At 34.0% G+C, this 21,971-nt stretch overlaps 1 protein-coding gene across 44 annotated transcripts in view; it reads right to left on the minus strand.

Moving 5' to 3' along the window:
- LOC102157568 (uncharacterized) overlaps positions 1-21,971 on the minus strand; it is a 1,229,235-nt gene that overhangs the window by 1,154,320 nt on the left and 52,944 nt on the right. For 24 of the 44 annotated variants that reach the window (XR_014838321.1, XR_014838330.1, XR_014838310.1 and 21 more), the window contains one exon: positions 10,385-10,581. The exons of the other annotated variants lie outside the window; for them this stretch is intronic. The gene's annotated coding sequence lies outside the window, so the exon portion shown is untranslated. The remainder of the gene's footprint in view (positions 1-10,384; positions 10,582-21,971) is intronic. 44 annotated transcript variants of the gene reach the window in all.

The following is a 21,971-nucleotide window of genomic DNA, read 5'->3' on the forward strand; positions in this document are numbered from 1 at the left end:
AGAAAGACAAAGGACATGATTTAATGACAAAAGGAACAATTCAAGAAGAGGATATTAGGCAGTTCCCATCATGGCTCGGTGGAAAATGAATCTGACTAGTATCCATGAGGATGCAGGTTTGGGCCCTGGCCTTGCTCAGTAGGTTAAGGATCCAGGGGAACCATGAGCTGTGGTGTAGGTCACAGATGTAGCTTGTATCTGGCAATGGTATGGTTGTGGTGTAGGCAAGAGGCTACAGCTCCAATTTGATCCCTAGATGAGTAATCTCCATATGCCACAGGTGCAGCCCTAAAAAGACAAAAAATAAAATAAAATGAAGAGGATATCACATTCATCAATAAATATGCCCCTAATACAGGAGCACCCAAATATACACAACAAATACTAACAGACATAAAAGGAGAAATTGACGGGAATAAAATAATAGAGGAAACTTTAACACTCCACTCACATCAACTGATAGATCCTCTAGGACAGAAAATCAATAAGGCAACAGAGATCCTAAAGGACACAACAGAAAACTCAAACTTAAGTGACATTTTTAGGACATTACAACCAAATAAACCAGAATATATATTCTTTTCAAGTGCACATGGAACATTCTCTAGGATTGACCACACACCGGAGCACAAAATTAACCTCCACAAATTTAAGAGTATAGAAATTATTTCAAGCACCTTTGACCAAAATGGCTTGAAACCAGAAATCAACCACAGGAAAAGAAATGAGAAAAAACTGACTACATGAAGATTAAACAGCATGTTACTTAGAAACCAATGGGTCAATAAGGAAATCAAAAGGAAAATTAAAAAATACCTCAAGAAAAATGACAATGAAAAAATTATTCAAAATCTATGGGATGCCACAAAAGCAGATATTAGAGGTAAGTTCAGAGCAATACATGCCTTCCTTAAAAAGAAAATCTCAAATCAACAACACAGCCTACTACCTAAAAGAATTAGAAAAAGAAGAACAAACAAAACCTAAAATCAGCAAAAAAAAGGGGGGGGGAATCATAAAGATCAGAGAAGAAATCAATAAAATAGAGATTCAAAAAAACAATAGAAAAAAATCAATAAAAGCAAGAGCTGGTCCTTTGAAAAGCTAAACAAAATATACACACATCTGGCCTGATTCACCCAGAAGAGGAGAGAAAGAAACAAGATACGAAGTGACAAAGGAGAAATCTCAACAGATAATGAAGAAATATAAAAAGCCATAAGAGAATATTGTGAGCAATTATACGCTAACAAATCTGAAAACCTAGAAGAAATGGACAACTTTCTGGAGACATACAGCCTGACAAAACTGAACCAAGAAGAAAGAAATCAATTGAACAAACCAATCACAAGAAGTGAAATTGAATATGTCATCAAAACACTCTCTACAAACAAAAATCCAGGACCAGATGGGTTCACAAGTGAATTTTACCAAATATACAAAGAAGAACTTACGCCCACACTTCTTAAACTTTTCCAAAAGACAGAACAAGAAGGAAAAATCCCAGACATTCTATGAAGCCACCATCACCCTAATACCCAAACAAGACAAAGATATCAACAAATAAAGAAAATTATAGGCCAATATCTGCTGTGAATGTAGATGCAAAAATTGTCAACAAAATTTGAGCCAACCAAGTCCAACAACATATAAAAAAGATCATACATCACAACCAAGTGGGAATCATCCCAAGTTCACAGGGATGGTTCAACAGATGCAAATCAATCAACGTCATACACCACATCAACAAAAGTAAAGTCAAAAAGTACTTGTTCATCTCAATAGATGCAGAAAAAACATTTGACAATATCCAACACCCATTCATTATAAAAACTCTTGCCAAAGTGGGTATACACGGAACATGTCTTAACAAAATAAAAGCCATTTATGACAAACCCACAGCCAATATAATACTCAAAGGAGAAAAGGCGAAAGCTTTCCCACTAAAATCTGAAACAACACAAGGATGCCCATTCTCACCAATTTTTTTCAACACAGTATTTACTGGAGGTCCCAGCCACAACAATCAGACAAAACAAAAGAAATAAACGGTATCTGAACTGGAAGAGAAGAGGCAATATTGTCGTTCTATGCAGACGACAGGGTATTATATATAGAAACCCTTAAGGACTCCACATAAAAACTACTAGAACTGAACAATGAACTCAGCAAAGTAGCAGGACACAAGATTAACATTCAGAAATCAGCTGCATTTCTGTATACTAACAATGAAACATTAGAAAAGGAATATAAAAAACAATTACCTTTGAAAATCACACCCAAAACATTAAACACCCAGGAAGAAACCTGACCCAGGAGGTGAAAGACTTATATACTGAGAACTATAAAACACTAATCAAGGAAATTAAAGAGGATTCAAGGAAATGAAAGTATACGCCGTGCTCTTGGATTGGAAGAATTAATATTGTTAAAATGGCCATACTACCCAAAGCAATCTACAGGTTTAATGCAACCCCTATCAAATTACCCTCGGTATTTTTCACAGAACTAGAACAAGCAATCCAAAAATTTATATGGATCCATAAAAGACCCAGAATTGCCAAGGAAATCCTCAAGAACAAAAACCAAGCAGGAGGCATAACTCCCCCACACTTTAGACAATATTCCAAACATACAGTAATCAAGACAGTGTGGTAATGGTACAAAAACAGACATAGGCACCAAAAGAACAGAATAGAGAACCCAGAAATAAGCCCAGATACCCACAGCAAATGAATCTTCAACAAAGGAGGCAAGAATAAAAAATGGGAAAAAGACAGTCTCTTCAGCAAGTGGTGCTGGGAAAAGTGGACAGCTGCATGTAAATCACTGAAACTAGAAGACACCCTCACACCATGCAAAAAAAAAAAATATATATATATATATATATATATATATACTCAAAATGGCTTAAAGACTTAAACATAAGACAAGACACCATCAAACTCCTAGAAAGAGAACATAGGCAAAACATTCTCTGACATCAACCGTACAAAGGTTTTCTTAGGTCAGTCTCCAAAAACAATAGAAATGAACACAAAAATAAACCAATGGGACCTAAATAAACTGACCAGCTTTTGCACAGCAAAGGAAACCATAAAAAACAAACAAACAAAAACAAAAAGGACAACCTATGGACTGGGAGAAAATAGTTTCAAATGATGCAACCAACAAGGGCTTCATCTCCAAAATATATGAACAATTCTTACAACTCAGCAGCAAGAAGACCTGAAAAGATGTTTCTCCAAAGCAGACATTTGGATGGCCAACAGGCACAGGAAAAAATGCTTAGCATCACTTATCATTACAGAAATGCAAATCAAAACTACAATGAGGTACCACTTCACACTGGTCAGAATGACCGTCATTAGTAAGTCTACAAATAACAAATGCTGGAGAAGGTGTAGAGAAAAGGGAACCTTCCTATACTGTGGGTAGGGATGTAAATTAGTACAACCCCTATGTAAAACAATATGGAGGTACCTCAAAAAACTAAATATAGAACTACCAAGTGATCCAGCAATCCCACTCTTGGACAAATATCCAGACAAAACTTTCACTGAAAAAGATACATGCACTCTATGTTCACTGAAGCACTGTTCACAATAGCCAAGATATGGAAACAAGCTAAATATCCATCGACAGATGAATGGATTAAGAAGATATGGTACATATACACAATGGAATACTACTCAGCCATATAAAAGAACAAAATAATGCCATTTTCAGCAACATAGATGGAACCAGAGACTCTCATACTAAGTGAAGTAGGTCAGTAAGAGAAAGCAAAATACCATATGATATTCTGGAATTTAATTTATGACACAAATGTACTTATCTATAGAAAAGAAACAAACTCATGGGCATGATGAACAGAGTTTTGGTTGCTGAGGGGGTGGGAGTGGGATGGACTGGGAGTTTGGGGTTAGTAGACGCAAACTATACTGCATTTGGAGTGGATAAGTGGTGAGATCCCTGCTGTATAGTACAGTGAACTATAGCCAATCATTGTGATAGAACATAACAGAAGACAGAATAAGAAAAAGAATGTATACATATATTAAACTGGGTCACTTTGCTAAAGAGCAAATTTACAGAACACTGTAAATCAACTATAATAAAACAAATTTTTTAATGAAAGGATGGAAAACTTTATTCTATGTAAATGGGAAAAAAAAGAAAGCTGGGATAGCAATACTCATCAGATAAGACAGACTTTAAAATAAAGTCCATAACAAGAAAGAAGGTAGGATATTACATAATGAAAAGAAGTCAATCCGACAGAAGTCTATAATATTTGTAAACATTTATGATACCCCAACATAGGAGCACCTTAATATATAAAGCAAATAGTAACAGAAATAAAGGGAGAAATACACTCTAATACAATAATAATAGGGGACTTTTTAAATACCACCATTCCATCCAAAAGCAGCAGAATACACATTCTTTTCAAGTGCACATGGAACTTTCTCCGGGGACAGATAAAATGTTAGGCCACAAAACAAGTCTCAATAAATTTAAGAGTGAAACCATATCAAGCTTTTTTTCTGACCATAACAGCATAAAACTAGAAATCAACTACAGGAAGAAAATTGGGAAAAAGACAAACATATGGAGACTAAACATGCTATTACACAACTAATTTCAATGAAAAAAATCAAATAAGAAATAAAAAAAATACCTTGAGACAAATGATATGGAAACATAACCCTTAAAAATCTGTGAGATGTAGCAAAAGGAGTTCTAACAGGGAAGTTCATCGTGATATAGCCCTGCCTCAAGAAACAAGAAAAACTAAAATAAACAATCTAAATATACATTTAAAGGAACTAGAAAAAGAAGAACAAACCCGCAGTTAGTAGATGGAAGGAAATAATAAAGATCAGAGCAGAAATAAACAGAATTTTTTAAAAGATCAATGAAACAAGCAGTTGGTTCTCTTAAAAAAAAAATTTACAAACCTTTATCCAGACTCATTAAGAAAAAAGGAAAGCACTAAAATAAATAAAATCAGAAGTGAAAAGGGGAAATTACACCTGACACCACACAAAGACAAAAGATCAAGACAATAGTATGAACAATCACACGCCAACAAATTAGATAAACTAGAAGATATGTATAAATTCCTAGAAACATACAATACTCCAAAACTGAATCATGGGGAAACAGAAAATCTGAATAGAATGATTACTAGTAACAAAACTAATTAGTAACCAAAAAATTAAAAAAAAAAAAAAGAAAAAGAAAGACTCCAGGTTCAGAGAGCTTCACAGGTGAATTTTACCAAATATTTAAAGAAGAATTAACCACCTATCTTTCACAAATTATCCCCCAAAATTACAGAGGAACAAATGCTTCCAAACTTATTCTATGAGTACAACATCACCCTGATACCAAAAAAAATGACAACCATTTATACGTAGACTCTGGAAAACAAAACAGATGAATAAACAAAATAAAACAGCAGCTCATACAGAAAGCAGATTGGTAGTTGCCAGAATGGAGGGAGGTTGAAGGATGGAAAAATAAGTGAAGGGGATTGTGAGACACAAGCTTGCAGCTACAAAACACATAACTCACAAGAATGATCACTGCAATAGGCCAGTTACCATCTGTGACCATCTTATATTGTTGTAAGACCTCTGTATGGTCACAGATAGTAACTGGCCTATGGCAATGATCATTTTGTAAAGTATAAAAATATCAAATCACTATGCTATGCTGTTCACCTTAAATTAATATAATATTATATGTTAATTATAACTGAATTTTTTAATTTTAAGGAAAAAGAAACTAGAAATGATTTAAACAATTTTTCTCATACTTTTGCAAAATTCTTACCTCTGCTCAAAATTTCAAGTAAATGTGTCATTCTCCAACGGAAAATTTTTCTGAAAGCTACAGATATTTTTGAGGGATCTGAAGATTTAACTATGACATGCATATTTCCAAACTACTTAATGCATATAATATTGTCTCCATATTGATATTAATATTAATATTAATATTTTAACTTACAAAAATGCATAGCAAAAGATCTAATTGAAATGTATAAATTATAAAAGTTCCTCTATGTGACATGCCAACAGTAGATACAGTTTTAATGAAACACCTGTCCTGCATATAGAGGAGTATAAAAGAAAGTAATAAGGAAAACACTAATTAGAGGGCAGTACAAGTAAAACAAAGACATAAAATCGAACAGGAATGAATGTCATTAGATGAGTCTTCAAAGACTTTAGAAATACTCTGAACCAATAATCTGCACTAGTGTCCACAAATTATACTTAGGTATATTTTTTCTATTTTACTAAAAATAATTTATATTCACTATAATGCTGTTGTCTAAAAGCCTTGTGGCTTTACTTACTGGTCTTTTGAAAGAAGCACTAAGATTGGTTGATCTAGGTTCCCTACATGAATTTTTCTTTTACTTAAGAGAGAGGAAAAAAACGCAAGGCAGAGAGGAGAAAAAGGAAGAGAATGTATTAAAACCATCTTAAAATAACTATTACAGAAGGTCAATAATACTTTCAGGTGAAAGAAAGGGGAGAGGTTTTGGAAGTAAATGTCATAATAATTTCACATAAGATATACCTCATAAAATTGTTTCATATGTGTGAATGCATATGTCCCTTCAGCCAGCTAAGTACAGAAAAGGAATGATGGACATGGGTGACAGAAAATAAATGCTGTCAATGTACTTCTACCAAGATGACAAACTGAATTAGTCCTGTTCCAAACACAAAGAAATGCTGGATAAAATACAATCAAAAAAATAATAATAATACATAGCTTAGAAATACCCAGACTCCTGAAACAAAAAGAGAACTCAAAGCCAGAGTTACAAGAGGCTAAGATGCTAACTGAGGGATGTTTTAGTGTCTTTATGTAGAGACAGAATATATGGTTTGAGCCCATACAAGTAGGGGAATTAGAAAATAACTCTAATATGAGTAAAAGGTTCAGATAATAAAAAGATTTCCTTATTCCATGAAAAAGAGTATTAAAAACAAAATACAGTCTCTGTGCACAAGCTCAGGACAGTAGTGAGAAAGCTGGTTTTCTGCCAAAAGCTCTAGATAATAAAAAAGTTTCCCATGAAACAGTAAACCCTAAAGATAGGTATGGGGTTCAAATTTACATTACATGCATGGTATAATAAACTCATGCCAGATAAAAAAACAGAACCTAATAAGAATTTTTATAAACTGTTATGGTATGATCTCTAGGAAACATTAAATAATAAAGCTAGTTACTGAACAATGTGAATAGTATGCATGTGTTAACAAAGAAAATACAAATATATAAACACATGATTCCATTTAAAAAAAGAGAGATCAATTAAAAGCTAATTAAATTATGTGCCTGTGGACAAGAGAGAAGAGAGTGGAAGGGAGAAGAATAGAAATTAGACTACTCAAAATTTATCTTATTTTTCTAGATTTGGTTATGAAACTATGTAAACAAAGCAAGCCTTAAAATGTGAAAATAAAATGAAACAGACAAATATATGTATTAAATTGATGGCCTAAACACATAGCAATTATTTCAAAAAGTGAATTTAAAATAAAGTAATTTAACTGTAAGTCCTTAGGGGTACATACAACAAAGACCAAAAGAACTGCAAAGAAATTTTAAATGATTTCAGTAACCATATTATTAGTAATGGAAGTTTTCTTGTTAAAATAATAAAGAGAGCAAATAATTATATTAGTGTCTCTAGAAACCAATGTTTTCAGCATATGTGTTAAAAACAAACAAGAAAATCATGGACTTGGAGAACAGACTTGTGGTGGCCAATGGGGAGGGGAAAGGGAGTGGGGTGGTTGGGGAGCCTGGGGTTAATAGATACAAACTATTGCCTTTAGAATGGATTAGCAATGAGATCCTAATGTGTAGCACTGGGAACTATGTCTAGTCACTTATGATGGAGCATGTTAATGTGCGAAAATAGAATGTGTACATATATGTGTAACTGGGTCACCATACTGTACAGTAGAAAAAAAAATTGTATTGGGGAAATAACAATTAAAACAAAATAAAAATAAAACCAAAAAAAAAAATCACAAACACACCAAAAAAAAAAAAAAGTTAGGTAAAAACCCCATAATCTCAAATGTGAAATGGAAATACCAGGATAAATTCATGAGGTATTTTTCTCAAAAAAAAAAAGTTCATCTTACTGTTCATATTTCCACTAAAAAGGCCTAGATACACCGACAAATCCAGAGAACTGAGCACTGTATCATCCAGATGGTGTTCTCTAAATACCATTTTGCACTAAAAGGAACTAGGGTTACCTTAGTACAGCTGATCCCAGATCTAGGGTAGGAAACATGTAAGATGAGCTTGAAATAGCATACTGTACCAGAAAACAAGAACGTAGCAAAGACTAATGGTATTATGTCAAAAGGGCTCATTAGCTAACTTGAAGAGACAGTAAAATATGGAATAATTTTAGGAAAAAGATATTTCAAAGTATCAAGATACTAAATATGTTGAAAATCCATGTGTTCATAATGATAAAAAAATAAAAACTTATATTGTCTTCACAGGATGCTAGGGAACCACTTATTATTCTGAAAACTATTAAGTAAAAGGGAAGATTGGACATTATTTTTCTTATCTTTTATTAACTGTACCTCAGAATAAATGAATAGTTGACGAGGGCAAGTTCTTTATTTAATGTTTCTGCTGATAAATAAAAAAGAAAGTTAGACTTTACAACTCTGAATGATACGATGAATTTGGCCATTCAGGTGCTAAAATCATTAGATAAAAAGCACATGGGGAACTTATAATATATGGATCAGGCTGACAACACCTGAAACTACTGATCAATTTCACTACTGCACAACAAAATGAACAAGCAGATTTTTTTTTTGTCTTTTTTTGTCTTTTTGCTATTTCTTGGGCCGCTCCCACGGCATATGGAGATTCCCAGGCTAGGGGTTGAATCGGAGCTGTAGCCACCAGCCTATGCCAGAGCCACAGCAGTGCAGGATCTAAACCACTTCTGCAAACTACACCACAGCTCACAGCAACACCGGATCCTTAACCCACTGAGCAAGGCCAGGGATCGAACCCGCAACCTCATAGTTCCTAGTCGGATTCGTTAACCACTGAGCCACGACAGGAACTCCAAGATCTTATATGCCTCCTCCCAACACAATGGGAAACTTTACGGATTAGTAAACTAAATTCTTCAATAAATTGTACCAAAAAAAGGAAAACCAGAAAAGAATTAATAATAAATGTTTTAATATTTTGTGTAAGCTCCTATGAAAGATTACAAACCCTGAATGAAAAAAATATATATTTGTGATTTTAAAACCACAAAACTTAAAATAAATTTATATAAACTTCTAAATAAGTTTATAAAGAGGTGGCATTCATACTCTTGAAGTCATTCAAATTTAAAACTGCACCAAGACTTTTGGGACATCCTGTTTAACTAACCTAAATTTGACTGAAGAAGAATGTCAAAAAAATCTGAATATATTCATGAACATCAAAAACTTAAATCAGCAAATATCTATCCGCAAGAAAGCATAAGCCCAAAGCTGTTCATATACAAGTATTACCAAATCTTAAAGAAAAAGGTAATCCTTATTTTAAACAAGACATTTTAGAGAATAGAAAAATAGGAAAATCTATTCAGCTCATTTTACAAGACTAGCATGATCTTAATGCTCAAAATTATAAAAACTATGTAAGAAAAAACTATACACCAATCTCATTTATTAACAGATTTTTAAAATCCTACACAAAGCAATAGAAAATTTAATCAATTTAATCACGGAGTGTGTTTTTTTGTTGTTTTTTTGTTTTGTTTTCTGTCTTTTTTTCTGGAGCCGCTCCCACAGCATATGGAGGTTCCCAGACTAGGGGGTCTAATCAGAGCTGTAGCTGCCGGCCTACGCCACAGCCACAGCAACGCGGGATCCAAGCCACGTCTGCGACCTACACCACAGCTCACTGGCAATGCCGGATCCTTAACTCACTGAGCAAGGTCAGGGATCGAACCCGAAACTTCATGGTTCCTAGTCAGATTTGTTAACCACTGAGCCACAATGGGAACTCCCTCAAAGTGTGTTTTTGTACATCATTTGTATATCTATATATTTACACACACATTCATTATCTACATTACTACATCATTATCAAGTAGGTTTATCCCAGAACTCAAGGATAGATTAACATTTAAAAACCTATTAATACAATTGTTACATCAAAATATTAATGAAAAAAACATATGATCGTTCTTAAATACAGGAAAAGATTCAACATCCATACATTCTCTTTTATTAAGAACCTCTTAGCAAGCTAAGAATATAAGGAAATGGGAGCTCCCACTGTGACTCAGCAGGTTACATACCTGACTGGTATCCATGAGGACGTGGGTTCTATCCCTGGCTTTGCTCAGTGGGTTAAGGATCCAGCATTGCTGTGAGCTGTGGTGTAGGTCGCAGACGTGGCTCGGATCTAGTGTTGCTGTGACTGTGGCCTAGACAAGCAGCTGCGGCTCCAATTCAACGCCTAGCCTAGGAATTTCCACATCCAGTGGGTTCAGCCCTAAAAAGGCAAAAAAATAAATAAATAAAAAATAAAATAAAATACAAGGAAACTCTCTTAATCTGGTATTTAACAGTAACAGTAACATTTTTTAAGTATTTGAAGTTAGAAACAAGGTGAAAATTTTTGTTAATACTGCTTCTGTTGAACCTTGCACAGGAAATCCTAATCAATTTTAAAAGTATTAAAAGCTTAAAGATTAGGGGAAAATAGTCATTATCAAAACTAGTAATACATTTCAACAAAGTTACTGGGTATAAGATCAATATACAAAAAATTAACAGCATTCCTGTATACAAAAAACAACCAAACAAATATAATAAAAGATCTCATTCACAATAGAAGCAAAATCACAATGTACCTAAGAAAATACCTAACGAAATCTGAGTACAACTTTTATAAGGGAAATTATAAAACTTTATTGTCAGGGCATAAATGGAAATATAGCTGAATGGAAAGATATACCATGTTGGTGGATGAAAAGACTGAGTTTCATAAAAATGTCTGTTCTCCCTAAATTACTCTATAAATTCAATTCCAACAGAAATCCCCTGGGGATTGTTAACAGAACTTGACACTATGACCCTACAATTCACATGTGAGAGAACAGAGTGAAAATTGGACAATTCTGAAGATAAACAAGGTGGGAAGGATTATCTGAACAGCCACTGTCATATTATAAAGCTTTGATAATTGAGATGGCATGATACTGGCACAGAGGTAAACAAACCTAAACACATAAACAGAAAACCCAGAAAGAGATCCATTTACGTATGACAATTTTGAAGATTAAAAAGGTGGCAACACAGGTCACTGGGGAAAGGAGAAATTATTTTTTTAAATGATGCTGAGAAAATTAGTTATACATATGGGGGAAAAACTAGATTATTGCCTCATAAAATAAATCCCAGGTGGATTTAAAAACCCTAAATCTAGAAAGCAAAATTATAATGCTATTAAGAGGAAAAAGCAGGAAATTAACCGTATGGCATCAAAATAGTAAAAGCTTAAACAAGAGCCAAAAAAGTACAAGCATTAGAGGGAAAGGCTAAAAAAAATTTACACAATAAGTTTTAAAACTTCTATACATCAAGACATAACAAAGTAAAAAGACAAGCCACAAAATGGGACAAATTTATAATACATATAACCAAAAGTGAATTACTATGAAGAACTTCTAAATCAAAAAGAAAAAAAAGATTTACTGGAGTTCCCACTGTGGCGCAGTGGAAACGAATCTGACTAGTATCCATGAGGATGCAGGTTCCATCCCTGGCCTTGCTCAGTGTATAAGGGATCTGGCGTTGCCATGACCTGTAGTGTAGGTTGCAGACACGGATTGGACCTTGCCTGCATTGCTGTGGCTGTGGTTTAGGCTGGCAGCTGTAGTTCCAATTTGACCCCTAGCCTGGGAATTTTCATATGCCACAGGTATGGCCCTAAAAAGCAAAAAAAGAAAAAAAGATTTACAATGAGATCATGCTGTGTAGCACTGAGAACTATGTCTAGATACTTATCTCGCAACACAACAATGGGAGGAAAAAGTATGTATACATGTGTGTGTAATTTGGTCCCCATGTTGTACAGCGGAAAAAAATAAATAAAAATTAAAATTAAAAAATAAAATAAAGTGCATTTCATAAAGGCATCTACTTAATTTAAAAAAAGGAAATCCGAATGGCCAGTAAATACACGAAAGGTTGCTCATCCTCACTAAATAGTAGGAAAATGCAAATTAAAACAAACTCACATTTGACACTATAGTCTAATAATTTTAGGTATTAGTAAATAGGTAAGGAAAAGGAAATCTTAGCACTGCTAGTTGAATTATAAATAGGTATAGCAACTTTAGCTAATGAGTGGGCCATATCATGCAAAGTTGATAACAATAACAACCAACCAATGCAAACCCTGAAGACATTTTTACACATGTCTTTTTTACACATGTAAAGGAATAAACATAAAAGGGCTCACTGCAAATTATTTTAACCTTTAAAAACTGGAAATAGCCTAATATCCATCAATCAGTGTGTCATTATAGATAAATCTCAAAAAACATTATGCTGGAGTTCCCGTCGTGGCGCAGTGGTTAACGAATCCGACTAGGAACCATGAGGTTGCGGGTTCGGTCCCTGCCCTTGCTCAGTGGGTTAACGATCCGGCGTTGCCGTGAGCTGTGGTGTAGGTTGCAGACGCGGCTCGGATCCCGCGTTGCTGTGGCTCCGGCGTAGGCCGGTGGCTACAGCTCCGATTCAACCCCTAGCCTGGGAACCTCCATATGCCGCGGGAGCGGCCCAAGAAATAGCAACAACAACAACAACACCAACAAAAGACAAAAGACAAAAAAAAAAAAAAAACATTATGCTGATTAAAACAAACAAGCTCCAGAAAATTAACAGTATGTGATACCATTTGCATAAAGTTTAAGAACATGAAAGCAATGGTATATGTCAGAACATTCTGCAGTAATGAAAATGTTCCGTATCTGCACTAATATGGTAGCCTAAGCCACATATGGATATTAAACACTTATAATGTGGCTAGTGTTCCTGAGGAATTTAATATATTTTACTTAAATACAATAATGTATTGTATTTAAATTTTAATTTAAATGGCTAGTGGCTAACCACATTGGCAGAGCAGGTATATATACTTTATAGGTACATACGCAGAAAGAAATATAAAAACTTGGAGGAAGAATACACACCAATTTGAGGACAGTGCTTACTGCTGGAGAAGTGAAGTGAGCTAAAATAGAATATGAAGGGATTCTACAGTCTCTATGACCTTTTGTTTCTTTAAAACAACAAAAATAAATAAAACAAATATGTCAAAATACTAATATTTGTTAAATTTTTCAGTATGTTTGTCTTTTTAGTATATTTGAAATACTTTCCAGTTTAATTTTTCTAATATTTCCTAATTCAAACTCACCTAATTTTAGTTTGTTTGAAATATTTACTAATTTAAATTTTTAAATAACTTTTTGAAAGGGAATGATATTTCAATCTTTATCATACCTGGAGAGCTAAAAACCCAGGAGATCAACTATCATATGTATAGTCTCAATGAACACATATAACATTGTAAAATGCAGACAACAGATCCAAACTGTGACACAGTATCTTTGTATAGTTTCTAACTGACATGATTTTTACAATTAATTTTCAAAAGTCAACAAAGATATTTCAAAAATGTATTACTTTACTTAGATTCTAAATGTAACATATGGAGAAATTAGAACTATTATAAATATATTGAATAAAAAACTGAAAATAACACTAAGACCAGGAGCAGTTTATATTAACTTTCTAGTACCAGTTCACATTAACTTTCTATATTCTATTCACCTCAGTTTCCTTATTTGTACAGGATGAACTAAAGAGTCTGAATTCACTGTCGATTTTCAATCACTTTCTTCTTTCAAATACATACTTAGTAAGTTACTTAGAATAATCATTCATTGGTATCAAAGTGTCAAAAATCTGCACAACTGAAACCCAAATTCCTTACTGCTATATGATTCTACCTCTTATTGTCCATCAAATAGAAAAATAAAGAGAGTTAAGATACATGATCAGCTACTCCATGATCCATAGCTCTCAAAAAAAATCTCACTTATCAAAGCTGGAAGCTTTTGTAGTAGGTGGTTGATTTTCTTGTGGCTATCCCAACACCCTCAACAGAAAAAGTAATTCTCTATGTAAGTTACATCATTGCTCACATGAGTTTTTTTCAACTCATGAAAGTTCTAAAATTATGCATAGTTACAATGTATATTTATGCTTCATCACACATTAGCAGCCAGAGATCTCAGCTCATTCCGGTGTTCTCATGTCATCATGCAACCAGAGAATGTAGAAGAATTGGGTCACTCTATGCTATTCATCCACAGAGCTTTTAGTTACAACACTAAGTGTGTGACAGAAATGTCCAGATTGGAGAAGTTTGGCTATTCTGACTGATCTGCATGACTGTTTCTAAATGGTGAGGATCTGGTCTTACATTTTGGATGGTGGTACAAATAACAGGAAATGGAGGTTATTATCTCTGGCTTTTGGATTTATTTTGTGGCATAACTATTGAGGCATTTTTGATCTCTATCACCTTTCATAAAATATGTGTAGAACTTAACAAATGTCTCCTGTGATTAACTTCCCAACCATAAGGAGGAGGAGGGCAGTTTTCTAATTGAACATAAGTATTTTTTTTAGCTGAGGGGAAAATTCAACCTCGGAGAGTGCAAGGATTGGGAATTGGGGAACAGCATGTCCCCAAAGGGGGGAAAGCATTCTACGGTCCATTAATCCTAATTACAACAGTTGACCCTCATGGAGACCACCATAAACCAGGAGTTGATAGATAAGATCACAGTGTATTTTAGTATATAATAACAATTCAGTCTGAAACTCTCAACTTTTCTTTCATGATCTGCTAGATATTCAAAGCCAGGATAACACTGCTGAATGTTAAATTCAGGGCTACTTAAAAGAACATTTATTTTAAATCCAAAGATTGAGAGAGAAGAAAGAAGAAAATATTTTCAGCTTGGCATTTCTAGCAATACCCAGTACTAAATATTCTATACCAAAAATTATACATGCAATAAATTGCAACTTTTTGATAAATCTAATTCAAAATAGCCAAACAGCTTGCGGGGGAGGCATGTTGATGAACAAAAGCGACACTATCCTTATGATTAAAATATACAATCCAAAGGCAAACATTTTCTTCTTCCAGCTTCCAATCCAGTAAGGGATTTTTACCTCCAACACCCACTCAAAAATGAAATTCAGGAGTTCCTGTTGTGATTCAATGGTAACAAACCCAACAGTATCTATGAAGGTGCAGTTTCTATCCCTGGCCTTGCTCAGTGGTTTAAGGAACCGGCGTTGCTGTGAACTTAGTGTATGTCCAGACGTGCCTTGGATCCCATATTGCTGTGGCTGTGGTGTAGGCCAGCAGCTGTAGCTCAGATTCAACCCCTAGCCTGGGAACTTTCATATGCCACAGGTGTGGCATTAAAAAGCAAGTAAATAAATAAATAATTTTTTTAATGAAATTCGCTCAGGGAGCTCACATAATGAAGTGAGAGGTGCTGTCATAAGTCTGGCCAGTTTTCCTGTAAATGGAGGAAAGGCTGATAGTATATAAACTCTGGGATTATTTATAAATTACCTTCCATTTGGTAATCAACAAGAATATAAATAGTATTAAAATATATTTTTTCCATTTTAGCAAGAAAAATATTTCAGATGTGGCAATTCTTGCTTACATATTTAATTAAATACTTAGGGAAGAGTTTCCACCTTGGCACAGTGGGTTAAAAATCCAACTGCAGCAGTGCGGGTCGCTTTGGGAGTGCAGGTTCAATTCTCAGCTGGTGCAGTGGGCTAAAAGATCCAGCATTTCCACAGCTGTGGCCCATGCTGTGGATGCAGTCATAAAAAAGAAAATATTTAGGGAAGCAGATCTATCATTACACCACAGTATAACTGGGACTCAAATATGCTAAATAATTAAATTTAAGGAACTTTAAATTTAGATTTAGGAGTTGATTATGAAAAAATAAAAAATATAAAACAAAAATTTTTTATTTTTAAAATTTCTTATAATTTCTACAATTCAAACATTATGAATAGTTCATGTGACAAAGCAAAACAGAAAAATTCAGAGTGAAATTAATGTTGTTCCTTTATAAGGTTACAAAGTTAAATTTCAAAAAAAGTTGTGCAATGAAAATATAATAACTTATATTATTATATAAATTCTTAATGCGTCCATAAAAATAAAAAAAAAGATTTTATTTTGGCTAGCATCATAGTTTCCAAAGTTGCATTTTCCTACTTTTCAAGGCAAATAAACACTGTGTATAAGTGACATGTGTAAAGAAATAATAATTTACATATAAATTTACTGTACCAATTCTAAGCATATAAAATAAAACCATGGCGGTTTTCTCTAATAGTCCATTTTTATATATAATATTGCTTTCATAATCTAGTTCATATAATTCTTTATTACATCAAAATTATTTTTGGCCAATAGGAAATTACTCCTACTTGTAATTTCATCAAAACTCATAACTAGAATTCTGTGATACATAGGATACATGTAATAATTGCTATTGATTTCTGAAGGTAGTTTCCCACTTTTTATCATTCAAATATGTACCTACTGCTTTTTTATTTCCCTCAAATGTGTGTTCTCACAAGACCAATACCTCTCCTTAATAATCAATTTTAAATTTAATTCTGAAATTATCTGATTGTCTACCTCCTTCACTAGATTATAAGTAATCATAATTTATCCTCAGCATCTAGCATAGTGTCTGACAGAGTAAATCATCAATAAATACATGTTAATCAATGGATGATATTAACAGCAAAATATTGTTTCACTTTTAGAAAATCTCTCTTCTGCTATAAATAAATTGAACCTCAATAAATAGATGACTGACTAGAGATAATGTCAGAAATCTCCCTCAAAGGACAGCTGTGTATCCAAGAAGTATATCATTTTTATCTCCTGTGTATACCAATTTTATCTCTTTATAGCTAAGTTTAAGGTAATAACCTAAAGCATAATGCATCCTTACTAATATCTACAACAAGTGATTTCTAGGACCTGCTGAAAAGGCACATAATATGAAATCAATAAATAAATAATAAGCATGACATTAACAAATTGATAGCCAAGTTTTCATAATTAATGTGGTTAAATATTAGAGCCAGGGCAATTAACTTGTTCCTGATTAAAAAAACCACAAAAATGAATGTAAAAAATGAATGAGGAGTTCCCGTCGTGGCGCAGTGGTTAACGAATCCGACTAGGAACCATGAGGTTGCGGGTTCGGTCCCTGCCCTTGCTCAGTGGGTTAACGATCCGGCGTTGCCGTGAGCTGTGGTGTAGGTTGCAGACGCGGCTCGGATCCCGCGTTGCTGTGGCTCTGGCGTAGGCCGGTGGCTACAGCTCCGATTTGACCCCTAGCCTGGGAACCTCCATATGCCGCGAGAGCGGCCCAAGAAATAGCAAAAAGACAAAAAAAAAAAAAATGAATGAAATTCTCTCCCCAAAAGAAACTCTTAGTATACCTACTGCAGTACTTCGGTATACACAGACATAACGTTACATGCATTACATGTAGATACACTGTGCCGTGTATGTGCATACACAGAGTATTTTCATAAGTGGTACACAGGTAAACAAGGTCACAGAGTAGGATTACAAGACTCTAGAGCTGAAAGAGACTTCAAAAATAAGAATATACATGACATAAAATCTATACTCTATACTAAACTTCTCTCTAATCCTCTACTAACAATAGACAAAGCAGTAGCCTTTCTGGAGTATTCCCACCCTACCTAATAAAGATTATGGCTGGTATCACTCATATGAATGCTTTTAAATACAAATAATATTAAGTTACCTTTGCACATTTTTTTCTTTAGCCTTTATCATTCTAAAGAAAGTATTTTATGTGGAATATCTAATAGCACTTTACAATTTACAAGGCATTTTTACATAAATTCTCATTTGAGCTACACAGCAACCCTGTGAGTTATAAGTTAGTACTATTAGCCCTCGTTTACAAATGAGGACACAAGGGCAAGAGAAGTTAAGTGAACTGCCAAAAACGCAAAACAAATAATAAGTAGAAAAGCCAGGACTGAAACCCAGATGTTCTGACTCTCCATCTTTTCATTGCACCACAAACAATAAGGTAAAGTTAGAGACATTTGAAACTCAGGGCAGTAATACTAAGTATTATACCAGCAGGATACCTCTGTGAAGTTAAGAAACTAAAACAGAATAGAGTCTTTCATATCATCAAAAAAGAGGTCTCACTATTTTATTTAGAATTACATTTCTTTCACTATACAATGCACTAATAAAAAGATTCACTAGAATAGCACGTATCTATCAAACTAGAAGAAGAAACCTGGTAGCAGACTTACTAAACTATATAGTTAATACAAACTATCATGTACTTAGTTTATAAATTATAATGGGAATATTTTCCTGAATCTCTTACTGATAGAATACAATCGTCTCAACTACTTCACTTTATTATTTGATATATACTTTTCATAAAGTATATTCATTCTTATTTTTCCCCTTCCTATTACTCCAGAAGTTTTTTAAAACCTTCTCAAGGTTCTAAAACAAAGTATGTAATTGCTTTATACCTTCTTGATAACTCTTTAAACTGTTGAACAGCTGCTAATGTGTGTTTGTGCTGGCATTACAGAGTGGAGCCTTGGGAATACAAAATCAGATTTCAGAGAAACCAGAGCTAGCTTCAAAGAAAGAGCAAGTCTCTCCAGTTGATAAGATGTTTCCTAAAAGAAAACAACTACCAAGCAAGAAACACACTGATGATATCTCCTATTGGTCCTCTATATCCTTCTCAAAACTTTTTTTCTTTTATTTAATGACATAATTCCATTTCTATTTTCCGTTGTGATGATTTGATTTTTGTTAGCTTATCTGTTTACTGTAGGTTTTAGAGAACAATCCTATTGTTTTAAGGTACAATGAATGGGACATTAAAGGCAAAAAAAAAAAAAATTCAGCTATGTAGCTGCATAATACCCTCAAAAATATCATGAGAAAGAAATATTTAAGAAACATGAAGTATTTTCTTATATATCTAGAATGTTACTGGGCAAAAATAATTAGGTAACTTATTTTCATACACTCCTATCATAAAATTTAAATGTCATAACTAATCAGGTTTAGAAGAGATGAATAAAATAAAGAAATTGATCACTAAGTGTGTCATCGCCTTTTCTGGGAAAGACTGGGTTAAAGGAGGAATAATGAAACTTTGTGAGTAACCTACCTATTATATAACTCTCTTTGTAGTTTACAAATCTGAATAAGTATGAACTTGGCGGGGGGCGGGGAGAAGCATTCATTCAAAGGACCTCTACAATGCATTACAGGCATAAAATGACCTTTGAAGTTTGAGCAAGAATTTTACAAAACTGCATTCATGATAAATATTAATAATATAAAACAGACTTAATAGTAAGTAGACTTAGTGTCTCTAGACCTTAAGTCATATGGAAACAGCAGAAAAAACACTAGGGAGTTCCTGTCATAGCTCAGCAATGAACCCAACTGATATCCTTGAGGATGTGGGTTCGATCCCTGGCCTTGCTCAGTGGGTTAAGGATCCAGTGTTGCCACAAGCTGCAGCATAGGTCAGAGAGGTGGTTCGGATCTGGCATTGCTGTGGCTGTGGCATAGGCCTCAGCTGCAGCTCTGATTCAACCCCTAGCCTGGGAATTTCCATATGCTGCAGGTATGGCCCTAAAAAGAAGCAAAAAACAAAACAAAACAAAACAAAACAAAAAAAAACAGAACACAACTGTTCTTTTCCAACATATTATAAACTGATGGATTTACAATTGGTAATGTAGTAGAATACTGTAACCCTGGCTTTATATTTGCATGTTATGTTTATATTTACAGTTTAAAACATTTTCACATAGGTAATTTCATTTAATCCTCCCAATAACCTTCAAAACCCCATTTTACAGATGAGAAAACAGATACTCAAAAGACAAGATTTTTTCAATTCTATATCCACATGATTTCAGAAGTGGTATATGAACCCAGATCTTTATATTCCAAGATAATATATCTGTTTTCAGCTACACTTACGTTTCTTTACCTTTAAAATGAGAATCATTACATTCATGTGACAGTTCATTTACTCAAAAATTTAGTAACAATTACATGACAGGCAAAATTAAGTGATATACATGCTAAAAGTACTTTGGACACTGTATAAAAATAAAAACAAAACATCCATACACAAATGTAGGGTGGTAGCAGTAAAGAAACTGGTCTGGGCTTAAGGGGGATCTATGTCAGAACTGATAATTTAACCCACAGTATTATGCTACTTTGGGCTCCCTACAATATGCATATGAGAAATCATCACAGTAGAGGCTGGCGCAGAAATCAGCAATGAGATCCTGCTGTGTAGCACTGGAAACTATGTCTGGTCACTTATGATGGAGCATAATAATGTGAGAAAAAAGAACGTACACACATGTGTGTAACTGGATCACCATGCTGTATAGCAGAAAATCGACAGAACACTGTAAACCAGCTATAATGGAAAAAAAATAAAAATCATTATATAAAAAAGTCGATTTAAAGTACATTAAAATAGCCTAGTAGACTATTAAAGGATTTGGGGCCACACCTATAATAGGTAGAAGTCCCCAGACCAGGGATCAAATGCTTCGCCACAGCAGCGACCCAAGCTGCTTGCAGTGACAGTGCCAGATCCTTAACCCGCTGCACCACAAAGGAACTCCTACTAAATTTTTTAATTAAACCAAAAAAACCGCTAGTTAAGTAGCCTCTTTCTCAGGGATTAGGATCTAAACTCAGCATATAAGGAAATTTTGTGAATGATCAAAATCCTTTAGGGAAATGGCACATGAAGACAAACATACTTTCTTTCATAGCCCATTACCTTTCCTCTTTAATTGAGTACCAGATAAATTAATTGTCTTGCATTTCATTTTGTATTAAAAATATACACCTGTCTTTAAACCCTAGAACCACACTTGGCCTAGCACTCATAAAAGAACTGATACTGACAGGAAGAGATTATACCTCACATTCACTCCCAACTCACATTCATTAGGTGGACTATTTTAACTTTTTGGCCAAATCTCCATATACATATTTAAGTAAGGAAAATATATAACTCTATTGCATACGTCACTAAAATAGAAAACATGAAGGTATGTATCCACACAAATATTCAGTGTATGGAAATAACGATAGACACAAAAAATTGCCACACTTTATGATGCTGAGAGGACCCTTAATTTCTATTTCTCCACTGTATATTTTGGTAATAACTTACTTGTTAGTATATACATCATCCCAACTAAAGTATATGGAAGTACACATAAATGTATATGAAATTTTCTAAAGGAAGACCCTCTAAAATAATGCTTTCTATACAGACATGCATGTTAGAGCCCCATGTATTTTGCTATTGCCTGGTAATTCTTAAAGTTTGACATAAAGGAAGATATCCATCTTGATGACAAGGAAGATGTGTGATCTCTTACAGGAAAGGATTCTATAAAAGCTGCTACTACCTATTTTGTTCAATATAACACTTTAATACAGCGTGTTTGAAACATCTAAGAAGTCTAAACTAAGAGAAAAAATTCTAGAATATTACTCATCATGATGACTAAGTACAAATTGATATTTCTACTGAGGTTTTTAAAAATCCTATTTATAGAAAGACAAATTGACTATTACTGTATCTAGAGTCTCAATGCTAAGACTCAAAGGGTTTTTAAGAGACAAATTCACATGCACTATTATTTATGGTAATATACTGA

This window comes from Sus scrofa, chromosome 2, assembly GCF_054392235.1.
Source record: "Sus scrofa isolate SSC_HxYL_T2T_F1_AM1 chromosome 2, Sscrofa_HxYL_maternal_Yorkshire_Landrace_v2.0, whole genome shotgun sequence".
In the NCBI taxonomy this organism is placed as follows: Eukaryota; Metazoa; Chordata; class Mammalia; order Artiodactyla; family Suidae; genus Sus; species Sus scrofa.